This window comes from Lissotriton helveticus, chromosome 5_1 (assembly GCF_964261635.1).
Source record: "Lissotriton helveticus chromosome 5_1, aLisHel1.1, whole genome shotgun sequence".
Lineage (NCBI taxonomy): Eukaryota > Metazoa > Chordata > Amphibia > Caudata > Salamandridae > Lissotriton > Lissotriton helveticus.
Genome location: NC_136065.1, coordinates 69,681,951 through 69,695,296, shown reverse-complemented (window position 1 = coordinate 69,695,296; position 13,346 = coordinate 69,681,951). Strand labels below are relative to the sequence as shown.

Genomic DNA, 13,346 nt, shown 5'->3' with positions numbered 1-13,346 from the left:
CTGCCCCCCCACCCCATCACCTGTCCCCTCTCCCCTCTGCTGCATGTTGATAAACTGCAGGTCCGCCTCCTGCCACGCAACTGAGATTGCGGAAACCATCCTCAGTGAAAACATAGACATCGCATTCCTAACTGAAACTTGGCCCACCACCCACTCTACTCCTATCCTCGAGTTGCTCATCCCACCAGGCTACTCTATCATTAAGAAAGATAGAATTGATCAAATAGGAGGAGGCATTGCCCTTATTTTTAAAGATGAACTCGACATCTCACGTGTGCGACTCCAAGACCCGTCGTCCTTTGAATACCTTTGCGCCGACCTCTCCTTTCCTGGCTCTCCCTCCACTCGGCTGCATACCATTTACCACCCCCATGGTAATTGTCTCTCCTTCACTGAAGAGATGACTGATCTTATTATTCAAGCATCGCTCTCCCACGCCAAGAATCTCTTCCTTGGTGACTACAACATCCACTGGAACAAAACGATGACCCTTCGGTCATCCTATTTAAAGAAACCTTAGACATCACTGACCTGACCGAACTCTGCCATGCCCCTACTCACACCAAAGGTGCCACCCTCGGTGCTATTTTGATGAACAAGGACTTGGCCTCTCTCTCTAATATACTCCCTGTAGACTGGTCTGATCACCACCTCATCCTCTTCACCTTGAATAGCCCCTTTACTCGCCCCGCCCCTACGAGCACTCTACCCATGAAACCCATCCCAAAATCTCCACCAAGCACTCAAGGTTATTAAATCAAAGTCCACAGTAATAAAGTCAATTTCTTCCAATTTTTCTTCTCTTTATTCCATCATCCAACGTAATTCTCACAACACAGCCAACACGTGTTTCGTCTTGTCAGTCTCTGACATAAAGACTTCTTCAGGGCTGCAAACAATACAATAACCATTGTTCAGACCATAATTTTATATTTTACTATATTTACACTAAAGTCAAATTACACCGAATTTTATGTAGAAAAGAAAGTAAACACAAGAAGGTACCTGTCACCAAGAAAAAGCCAAAAACACCCAATTGTGACAGAAAAATTGCCAAGTAGGCAGTACCAAAGTTTGAATCCCATAAACAAGAAAGATAGTCAGGTATAAGAGGAGTAACAACACATACCCCTCAAGCTTCCAATTCTTCTTAATAGCCACAGTAAATAATTCTTCAAGTTTTTCTAAAATTTAAGGATACCCCGATCACAACCAATCCGTCGTAATAAAAGTAAATATGGAAATCCATGCAGGGTTAAGTAACTCACCAACAAACAATACTGTGAGTCTTGTAGCACGAGCAAACAATCTCTTCATCGTTATATCAACAAATCACTTGACATGTAACCTTCACATGACTATCAGGAAGTAATCAATCCACTCTGTAAATATAAAATATTTAAAGCCTTAAAGTACCATCTATTCTCTACAGTGTCCGTGAAAACGCGACACTCCACAACACACAATTCACAGCCACAGTCTTACCTGTGAATGGTGATAAGTATATTCGTCCACGTACAGGGAATCAATAAGTAATCTTATCCGTATACTGGAAAAGAGAGCAGCCACCGCTCAGTATTCAGCCATGTACTTAAATTAAACGATAACTCAAAATTAGTAATTTGTGCTCGTTTTTTTACGAACTGCACTCCACACTGGGGTAAGACTCACCGCATATTGTGGAGTGTCGCGTTTTCACGGACACTGTAGAGAATAGATGGTACTTTAAGGCTTTAAATATTTTATATTTACAGAGTGGATTGATTACTTGCTGATAGTCATGTGAAGGTTACATGTCAAGTGATTTGTTGATATAACGACGAAGAGATTGTTTACTCGTGCTACAAGACTCACAGTATTGTTTGTTGGTGAGTTACTTAACCCTGCATGGATTTCCATATTTACTTTTATTACGAAGGATTGGTTGTGATCGGGGTATCCTTAAATTTTAGCAAAACTTGAAGAATTATTTACTGTGGCTATTAAGAAGAATTGGAAGCTTGAGGGGTATGTGTTGTTACTCCTCTTATACCTGACTATCTTTCTTGTTTATTGGATTCAAACTTTGGTACTGCCTACTTGGCAATTTTTTTGTCACAATTGGGTGTTTTTGGCTTTTTCTTGGTGACAGGTACCTTCTTGTGTTTACTTTCTTTTCTACATAAAATTCGGTGTAATTTGACTTTACTGTAAATATTGTAAAATATAAAATTATGGTCTAAACAATGGTTATTGTATTGTTTGCAGCCCTGAAGAAGTCTGTATGTCAGAGACTGACAAGACGAAACACGTGTTGGCTGTGTTGTGAGAATTACGTTGGATGATGGAATAAAGAGAAGAAAAATTGGAAGAAATTGACTTTATTACTGTGGACTTTGATTTAATAACCTTGAGTGCTTGGTGGAGATTTTGGGATTGGTTTAAGTCACTTGTTCGCTTTACACTAGAGTCGTGGTAACCGACTCTTGCCTACCTAGAGCACCAACTGGACTTTGTTTGTGAGACTTACTTATACACGCTGTGCGCTCCTGTGTAACTGTTACCATTTCTTGTTGAACCCATGAAACCCACTCGCAACCTGCACCTTATTCCTCCTGGCGAATTGGAGTCCACAATTAAAACTCGCCTACTTCTCCCCCCTCCCTCTCATAGCACCAACGACCTTACTGACCATTACAATAAATCTATTCTTGATGCCCTCAACCTAATTGCCCCAATTAAACTCAAAAAACAGAAAAACATCCCTCCCAAGTCCTGGTTAAATGCCGAACTCAATAATGAAAGACGGGCCCTCAGACAATCAGAACGTACTTTAAGGAGTCATCCCTCCTCTGACAACTTGACTCTCCTAAGAACCACCAGATCACATTACAAAAAACATATCTTCAACGAAAAGGCCTCCTTTTTCCGATCACAACTTGACCAGGCCAGAAACCGCCCCAGAGAACTATTTAACATCGTTAAAAAACAAACTTCCTTTGGCCCTCCTAAATTAGCAGCCTCTGTGGAAAGATGCGAAGAAATTGCCAGCTTCTTTGCGAATAAAGTCAACAACATCGAACTATCTTTCTCTTCCCCTCCTCTCTCTCTCCAACCTCCCCTCAACCAACACACCCTCCCGAACATTCCTAAATCACTTTTGCCCTCCTCTCCCCCACATCTCGTCCCATCTCTTCCCCTCCCACTCTCTTTTCCAAAAATAAGGCATCATGGAGCGAATTTAGTCTAATCTCAGAAACCACTATCATCAACATCATCTCTAAACTCAAACCATCCTCTCACTCCAAAGATCCTCTCCCCGCCCATTTAGTTCAAGAACTCAAATACATCATTGCCCCATTATAGTCCGATATCATCAACTCCTCACTGTCCACTGGCTGTGTTCCTGCCTCCCTTCAGCTAGGTCAAATCTCCCTCATTCTTAAAAACCCCACCGCTGATCCAAATGACCTGAACAATCTACGCTCTATCTCGAACCTTCCCTTCCTCTCTAAAGCCCTTGAAAAATGTGTCTTGTCTCAATTAGACAACCATATCTTCTCCTTCAATCTCCTTGACGTTTTCCAATCTGGTTTCAGAAAGGGATGCAGTACTGAAACTGCTATACTCAATGTTACAGATGACATACATCACTCGTTAGACAAAGGCGAATCCTCACTACTAATCCTCCTTCATCTCTCAGCTGCTTTCGATACTGTCCACCATCCCACCCTTCTTAACACCCTCAAAGATCGCTTTGGCATTGAAGGCACTGTACTCAAATGGTTCAACTCATTCCTCCAAAATAGATCACAACAAATTAAGCTTAGTCATTGCCTCTCCAAACCTCAACCTGTCTCACTCGGAGTCCCTCAAGGGTCTATCCTCTCACCAACCCTATTTAATCTCTTTATGGCACCACTCACCCTCATTTTTTATTTTTTTTGGCAGTTTTATGTAGCGCGAACTAGACCCGAACTGAATCAGGTATCAGAGCGCTTTACATATCACCAGTTATATTACATGAGGACACAAATTCATTTTAGGCACGGGGAGATTAAGTGATTTGCCCAGAATCACAGGAGTTTTTTTTCTTTTTCTTTTGTTTTTGGCGTCGTTACCGAGACTCGAACCCATATCCCCAGGTCCGAGATCGAGCGCCCTAGCCGTTAGGCCAACTCCTCTCCCCAATCTCATCTCAATCTCAAACTCATTCTCAAATAAGCCAAAATCAGTTACCACCTCTACGCAGACGATACTCAACTATACTACAGAATCAAATCCCACAATGACATCCTTCACATCAATGACACGCTGATTAAAATCCAAACTTGGTTCCATCTCAATCATCTCAAACTTAATCCTAAAAAAAACAAACTCATCCTTTTCACTCCCAAAAACAGTTCCCTTCCCATTCAACTCTGGATCAATGATATCAAAGCACTTAATTGCTCCCTCTCCACCTCTAATTCTGTCAAATCCCTAGGCATCAACATCGATCAGAATCTAAATCTCATCCCCCACATTAAAAATGCAGCCAAAAGTGCTCTTTTCACCCTTCACCACCTCAAAAAAATTAAACCCTTCATTCCAGCTGATGATTTCAAAATCGTTGTCCAATCTCTTGTCCTTTCCAGGATTGACTATGGTAACGCCACTCTTGCCGGCACTCCTAAAGTCCACCTAGCTCCGATTAAATCTGTTCTCAACCTAGCTGCCAGACTTATTTCTGACTGTAAAAAATTTGACCATATCTCTCCTGTCCTCAAAAACCTAAACTGGCTCCCAATTGAAGGTCGATCCACTTACAAGATTGCTTGCTTCACGCACAAAGCTCTCCACCAAAACACCCCCTCTTACCTTTCTAGCAAACTACAAAAGGCAGGGTGCTCCAGGTCCCTGAGGAGCACTAACTCTCTTGTCCTTATACCTCCTAGACTTAAATGCAAAAAGACCCAATCACGTGCGTTCTCTGGTAATGCTCCTACGATTTGGAATTCACTCCCCAAGGATCTTCGCTGCAACCCCTCTTACCCTCTCTTCAAAAAAAGACTCAAAGTACTCCTCCTCAATAAATATTGGGGTTCCTAATGTTACTGACTCTGACCCTGTTCACTATCTCTCTGCTCTGACTCGCTCTTTACCCAACCCCTCTCCCCCTTTCGAATCACTCTCCCTCACTTCACCCCCTCTCTCTCTCCAACCTCCACTCCCCCTATCCCTTCTACTATCCCCCTGTTCCTTTGCCCCTTCACTCATTTAACACAATATTTTTTATCTTGTTGAATCTTTTGCTCTGTGTCAATTGTTTATTGTATCTTATCATGTATATTTACCATGTAAAGCGCTCTGATACTCTTGGGTCCAGCAGCGCTATATAAAACCTTTTAAATAAATAAATAAATAAATCATTGGTCAAAATTATTTCCATTTGTAACACCTCAGTCAGACATTTTCCAATATCTTTCTTCAATTTTGTTAACTCATCACAAGATGCAAATATATTTACACTATCTGCTTTAAAAGTTGCACATCTCGGGCAGAATGTTCCCATACCACTCCCCCATTTAGCGATTATTTCAGGGGTGTAATACAAAAAAAGTCTAAAAAAACTGTGCCTGTAATCTCATGGACATTAACATGTTTGTGACATTTCATATGCATGAATAAATTCCTCATTGGTGATTCCTACTTTCTCCTGCCACTTCTGTGAGAATATATCCAGATCATCTGGTAGTACTTAATTAATAAATGTATATATCTCCCCAATAGTGCATATTTTAACTTTCTCAAAGTGCACCTTTCCCCCCACCTTCCACCACAGAACATCTCTAAAAAATGTCCCGCCAGCCTAGATTAAAATCCTTTTTCAGTTCTTCAAAGGATTGTATCCCTATGGTGGTGAAAAAGCAGCCAATCTGGACAATTCCCACATTCTTCCATTTGCTCATACAAGATTCTCTAAATATCTCTGGGAGAGTTTGATTGTCCGCTTACGGTGTATACAAAGAAATTCTATGCACTCCATACTGTAAACACACTAAAGAGAGATTTGAATCAAACTTTTTTGTAGTAGCTGTCAAGTAGTTGATGCCATAGACAGCCACTACACATTCTGCCCAACACCAGTTCAAAAATAGATTGCGTTGCATCAAGCCGTACATCCTCCCTTTCATTCTGTAGTAGCTCCCTACTATAGCATAGAGTGATAACGGGGCCCAATATTATACCTTAAAATTGGGATGTGCCAACTCGCATCTGTCTCTAGATAGGATAAGAGATTTGTAGGCACGCTGTGGTTTTGAATAAGCCCAGATGAATCTAGAGCACAATCGCTCTATTACTTTAAACCACTGTGTAATGAATTATATGCATACTGCTCTAAACAAGTATAAAATCTTTGGGAAAAACACCATCTTGATAACGTTGGTTCTACCTATAATAGATAAATGCAAATTATTAAGGCGTTGGAGACCTTTTTGCATCGTATCTATAGGAGGCTCCATGCTAAGCTTAACCACATTATCTAGATTAGAAGATATACAGACACCTAAATAAGTGGCTGTTTTTAATATGCGTTTATCATTAATTTTTGCTTTGTCGGTCAGAACAATCTGTGTCTTACTTAGGTTGAGTGCATAACCTGGGATTTGTCAAAAGCGCCTGGCCTCATCTTCAATAGCTCTCATGGTGGTATTTGGGTCAGCGATTACCAAAGCTATGTCATCGGCTAGGGTCTTGCTGGATAATTTTGTGACCATACAGGAGATATTTAAGCATTATCTTCCAATCTACAGATAAATGGATTGATATAGACCGCAAATAAAAGTGGAGAGCAGGGTCACCCCTGCCTCTTGCCTCGGGATATTGCGAATGCTTTAGATAACACACCATTAACCTTTACTGACGCTGATGAATTAACGTAGAGTCTCTGCACTGCCTGAATAAACCCATCACTAATACTTACAAGACAAATCACCTATGCACACTCTTGTATATACATTAGTTATGTCAAGTGGACATGGATAGCAAAGGACACAAAGCCTATTACACAAACAATTTGAAATAAAAGATCTTGTCCTTGGAGTGAGTTGTTCCAACAATCGTGTCTATAATTTTCGACAGAAGCCAGCCGACACGTGTTTCGTCGCACAGGGGAAAGTATCCCGCGACTCCTCAGGGCTCAAAAAACAAAGAGTGTCGCAACGGAAGTTGCTCTGTCGGTGATAATTGCGACCCGACAGGGCCCAGGACTTGAAGGTAGGCAAAGGAAGTCGTTCCAGAAATTTCAATCTTCCAGAATCAGAAGATGCTGGAGAAAGGGTATCGGACAGGTAATCCAGGACACTCCAAAATGAAGTATGGAAATTCCGGGATGTATTATTAAAGCTCCCAGTAAGTTCGAACAGCTGTAGTAAAAAGATGATGATGACGATAAAGAAGGTTTTCTATTTAGTAAGTCTCGGAAAAGCAGACGGGTGCATCTGAAGCCGGTTCCTCGTACCATGATTACCCGACACTCTTTGTTTTTTGAGCCCTGAGGAGTCGCGGGATACTTTCCCCTGTGCGACGAAACACGTGTCGGCTGGCTTCTGTCGAACATTAATGACACGATTGTTGGAACAACTCACTCCAAGGACAAGATCTTTTATTTCAAATTGTTTGTGTAATAGGCTTTGTGTCCTTTGCTTTCCATGTCCACTTGACATAACTAATGTATATACGAGAGTGTGCATAGGTGATTTGTTTTGTACTTTACACAGTGGTGGCTGTGGCCACTACCGAAATTGGGGGGTTATAGGGCTTATCCCCTCCACCTTTTTGCACCTCACAGCACACTTGAACGGACTTACACAGAGTGCTAATCATTAGCTGTGCGCCCTTTCTCTACCTGACTAAAAACCCTTTTTCTAGACCCACATCCCTAATACCTAACCTAGACATAATAACCCACAAATATTTCCACAAGACCCTATCAAAAGCTTTTTCAGTATCTAGTAAAACTAGAGCTGTAGGGTCTCCTGCCACATTGGTAGCATCAAATAAAGCAATGACTCTTTCAATATGATTTATGGTGGACCTCCATGGAACAAATCCATGTTGTTGTTTGGAAATCACTTTATGATAGGTGCTATTCTATTGGATAGCATTTTTGAGTATATTTTTGAGTCAGCATTAATGAGTGTTATCGGCCAATATAAGCCCATTTGATCTGAACGTTTGTTCTTTTTTGGAAAGATTACAATTTTCGCCCTTGACCAAGAACTCTGAGGTTGACCGCCATTAAAAATATGTACCATTAGGTCAGACACAACAGTTTTTAATTGATCTATAAAGATGACATAGAATTTGGTCAGAATACAATCCATTCCAGTCACTTTAGAACTTGATAAGCCTTTAATCGGCATTAACATTTCCTCTTCATCAGGTGAGCAATCAAAACTCTCCTGATCCTCCACCTCAAATTTTTTGCATGGAATATAATCCAGATACTCTTCAATATCTCGCTGCCCACACACCACATCTGCTGCAGAAAGATCTTGATAAAACCTCCTGATAGCCTCTCGTATGTGTTCATGGTTAGTTATTTGGCCCAAAATAAGGTCTTTAATCTCTCGGATCAAATTTAGAGAGGTCTTCTGTCTTGTGCGTACCTCAAGTTGATGACCAATTTGCTCATTCATTTCATAACCTACCTCTTTTAGTGCTAACGTTTTTTTTCGAGCCTTATGAGTAAATACGTTAATAATAGCAGCCATGGCGATTGCAACCTGTCTTTGTATTCTCTCTAGATCCTCATTTGTTATCACAGCCCTTACCAATTCTTTTTCTGCCATCCTCAAATTATCCTGTAATGTCTTCATAGATTGCCTGTCTTGTTTATTCGCATTTAGGGAGTATCACAATGTTTCACCCCTGATTCCAGCCTTTAAGGTATCCCACACTACTTCAATTGTGGAACTCTCTAGGTTGTCTTCCAAGAAATTCAGAATCCATTTCCTCATATATGTACAATAACCTATATTTACAAGCAGGGATCTTTCAAATGTCTACGGTCTCATTATAGGATTTACCATCTTTACTTCTAGGCTAAATATTAGTAGATTGTGATCCGACAAGACATGAGGCAATTTCTCTATTAGACAACTTGTTTTTAAAGAATTAGAGATGAACAAATAATATAATCTAGTGAGGGTATGGTGTGGATTAGAAAAATATGTGTACCCCGGGTCTGTTGATTTTCCCAGCTGCCAGCCATCTACTAATCCATGTATCTGACATATTTGTCAGTGCCATAAATACTCTAGGTTTCCTACCCACATATTGTCACCCCTCCTTGATAGACCTGTCACTAGGAGGTAATATTAAAATCCCCACAGACCATCAGAGTCTAATGGGTAAGTTCACTTGAGACATCTTCCAACACCACCGGATTGTCACAGTTGATTCCATTTATAGAGCAGAGTGTTAATTTCTGCCCAACCCCATATTGGCATTCAGTAGTTGCCCAGAAACCAAATTTATCAGATTTAGCTTGATTAAACAACAGCCCACTGCCTTTAGCTAAAATTGCAACCCCTCACACCCTGGCACCCTGTGTCGTTGCACTTATCACCCTAAACCCTAGTGTTTTCAAAACATGTGTTTGTGCACCCTCTATATGTGTCTCTTGAAGACATACAACATTGACACCCATTGACTGTAAACCTACTGCCACATTTTGTCTTTTTTTACATCATTCAAGCCACAGATAGAGGTAATTTTCACAACCCCCGTTTTGTAGATGCCATGCACCTGACACAAATAGGCCTCCAACAATTAATATAATTCTTTTGTCCATAGACTTTTTTGTATAGATGATTATACCCCAGTTTCAAATCTCTAACACTCTGTGTAGGCTTCTTTTTGCCTGTCTGAACTCCCTCCCCCACCCCTCCTACCCCAGCACTATCTAGGCAACCAGGCTCAAACATGAGCCTGTGTGAGGACGTCCGAATACTCCCACCTCTCTTCCCTCCATCCTACTATTATAGCTACACCACAAACTACATCATCCCGTGTTTATCCTCGGTGCTATCTGTTGCATTTCTTTACTCGCTTATAGGATCTTTTTTTTTACTTTTGTATTTCACATTTTAGACCCCCTAGACCCCGTTACAATGTCATCCAACATATTTCACGCTTGTATTTCAGAATTAAAACTGACATTTTGACCCTTATAAACCACCTTGAGTCCGGCAGGGTTTTGCAAGAATACCAAAGCTCCAGCCTCTTGAAATGGGGTCATTAATTGGCTAACCGCCATCTTCGCTCCACCGTCGCATGGGCAAAGTCAGGCTTGGCAAAGAAATCAAACCCTTAGAATTGTCTCTTGGCATTGGGTCTAGCTAGATCATAGACAGCCTGATGGAGCAGAAAGTTGCCAAAGCATATCAATATGGTTTTTTTGCAGCAACAGCATGTTTAGATGGATTTAGTGGACATCGGTTCCATAGTCCTCCATTTTCCACATAACATCTTTGAGATTTTTGTCGTGAATTTAGACTGTACCTGGATGGTTTCTACAGTTTTTTCTAATACCTCTGTCCTCGATTCTACCATACTCATCTGCTCTGCAATATCTGAACAAATCTTTTCCACTTTCCGTACAGATCCTTGCAAATTTTTTGTAGCTTGTCTTTGCGTGTCGGTTATCCACTTTGACGTCATCTTAGAAAGATCTCAAAGATTGTAAATCAGAGCTAACCCCCTTCCTTTGCTCCGATTCTCCTCCTTGGGAAATTAAGAGCTTCCTTTCTTCATCTCATGTCTCTGGGGACAGTATTGATGATGTGGAGTAATCCCAACCCAACTCTTCACCTAATTCTCGTTCTTGATCGGTTGTTCGTCTGGAAATTCTCCCTGATGTCAGTTTGGATTTTTTTCTTAGGCGTAGTATGTTTTTCCACTGTGGTGCTGCCATCTGAGGATGAGCCCTCCTCCTCCTTACTGCTACTAGATGCATTAATACCTGACGCCTCCGATTCTTCAGTAAGGGAGAAGAACTTTTCTCCTGTCCCGTCATGATACTGTTCACTTTGTTCAGTCAGCCCAGTACGGGAGGGTAATACATTGCCATATACATCTGATACCTCTGGGATGCCATCCTTATTGGCCTGATTACATAAAGCAGATACTTGTTCTTATTTCTTATCTTTCAACATTGTAATTGGGTCAATTATCAACTTAATTACCGCTGCGCTTTCAGCCAAATCAGTAATTCCTAACATCGTTTGTGCGTCCCCGGGCAGTGGCTACCATCTGTTATAATCATTGAATCACTCTCTAGGGTCCCATTACTTTTTTAGGTTTCGCCTGTCGAAAGCTGCGCACCGTGCAGCTTTTCGGCGCTGGCGAAATCTAATATTTACAGTATGTGTGTGTTGGCCCGCCCTCTCTTTCCATTGGCTAGCTCCATAAATGGAGGCTAGCCATTGGAAGAGAGATCTGCTCGTCATTCTGGGAGCAGATTCGTGGGCGTTCCGGCGATTTTTAGGCTTTTCGCTACGTCATGCGGCTGTGGGCGTGTTTTTTTTTTTTTGGGAAGGTTTTTTTTTTCATTCCGCTGACCGCCGCCGGAAGAAGTCATCCTTGGTGAGTGCTTGCTGTCCTGTCTTCCCCCGCCACCCTCCCGCTGTCCATGTGTGCCCGTTCCCGCCCCCCTCCCGCTGTCCGTGTGCCCGTTCCCGCCCCCCCCTCCGCCCGTTCCCGCCCCCCTCCCGCTGTCCGTGTGCCCGTTCCCACCCCCCGCCCTCCCGCTGTCCGTGTCTCCGGCATTGTAAATGCTTGTCTTTAAAGGTTTGGCACGTATGTCATTAGGATCCTGGGTTTTCCTGTCTTTAGACTGAAAATGGCAGTCAGTAACTCCGAGAGTCCTATGTCCTGCTCCAGGGCCTGTCGTTCTTCCACCGACAGGGTTGGGATTGTCCATTCTCCCTGGTAGTTTTCTATTTGAGTGGTGTCGGCCTATGGCCGAGCCTTACAGAAGGCGGCATAGTATTGTGCGAGCTAGTTTGCAATTTCCAAAGACGTGACATAGGAAACTCCATCCTCTCCTATTCTATTAGTCACCCATCGAGTGGGAGGGCATGGTGACAGATGTGTGAGTATGGAGGGTGACCGGCGGGTGATTGAAGGATTGGTGGAAGTGGTGTTTTAGTGATGAGAGAGTATGTTATGAGTGAGTGATGGGTGTGTGGTGTAAGAGTGCAGGGTACGTGAAGTGTGAGTACAGAGTAAGAGCTGGGTGTATTGTAGAAGGGAGGCGTAGGAGTGCTGGGTGGGCAGTTTGTTTGGCGCGGCGAGCGGGAATGCCTGCACAAATGTATGGTGCGCACTATATCTGTATAAGTGCAGGCTGTGAGATGCTCCCTTGTGATGGCAGAGTGAGCTAGCTGCATGCTTTTGTGCACATTAAAGCCACACCTATTGCATGCCCATGCTTGGTATGGTATTTTGTCATATTGTGTTTTTCTATTGTATTGTATCCTTATCTGTGTTTTTTGGTCTGTGCTTTATTTCGTTGTGACTTGCATGGCAGAGTCTGATTTTTGTTTTTATAATGCCCTCAAGTGATTTTTCAGCAAAAGGACTAGACCACTGACCAACGCAGTTTGACTGATTTTTAGACATTTGTGCAGTTTATATGAAACGCTTTAATGCTTATATGAGAATATTAGTGTGAGTTGTGTGCTACCTTATGAGTTACTGATATTGGAGGAGGTACTTAACAGAACTTCATCAATTAAAATGGCATTTGTATTGAATTCTGGATGCAGGGGCGTGTCGGCGTGTTTTGGGTGGGCACGGTGAACCCATGATGCATGCTTGATTGTGTTGTGCTCTTTTCCGAAGGCCAAGAACACGCTTTACTTCGATGACCCGCCTGTACTACAGGGAAGCCGCAGCCTGAGTGATCATGTTTGACGTCACCAATCGGGCCTCATTCCTGAGCAGCCAGAAATGGAAAGAGGATCTGGACAGCAAGACCACGCTGCCTAATGGCGCTCCGGTGCCCTGCATCCTGCTAGCCAATAAGGTGAGAATGGGTCTCCAGAGGTCCAGATGGCAGTGTTTTTGTGTTGACACTCCTCTAGGGTTTGGACAGACACAGAGACTGTTCCACAGAGTGATAGTTCACAGAAAACCACATTTCCTTACGTTGATGATTGATGTTTAATATTGCCCATCTCCATGGTTCTAATTTTACTGAATTCAAAGGATGAATGTGTTAGCCCAGACCAGTGGCCCCATTGTTACACAGAAAACCCTGAAGTGTGGACACAGTAGCCCGCTGTGCCACCTGGTTAGGGTTCACATGTGACGCG

General features: G+C 42.3%; 1 long non-coding RNA gene across 1 annotated transcript in view; it reads left to right on the top strand.

The window, feature by feature from the left end:
- LOC144754140 (uncharacterized) overlaps nucleotides 1-13,346 on the top strand; it is a 71,796-nt gene that overhangs the window by 33,168 nt on the left and 25,282 nt on the right. Inside the window, exon 2 of the long non-coding RNA XR_013594670.1 lies at nucleotides 12,874-13,057. This is a non-coding gene — a long non-coding RNA (uncharacterized LOC144754140). The remainder of the gene's footprint in view (nucleotides 1-12,873; nucleotides 13,058-13,346) is intronic.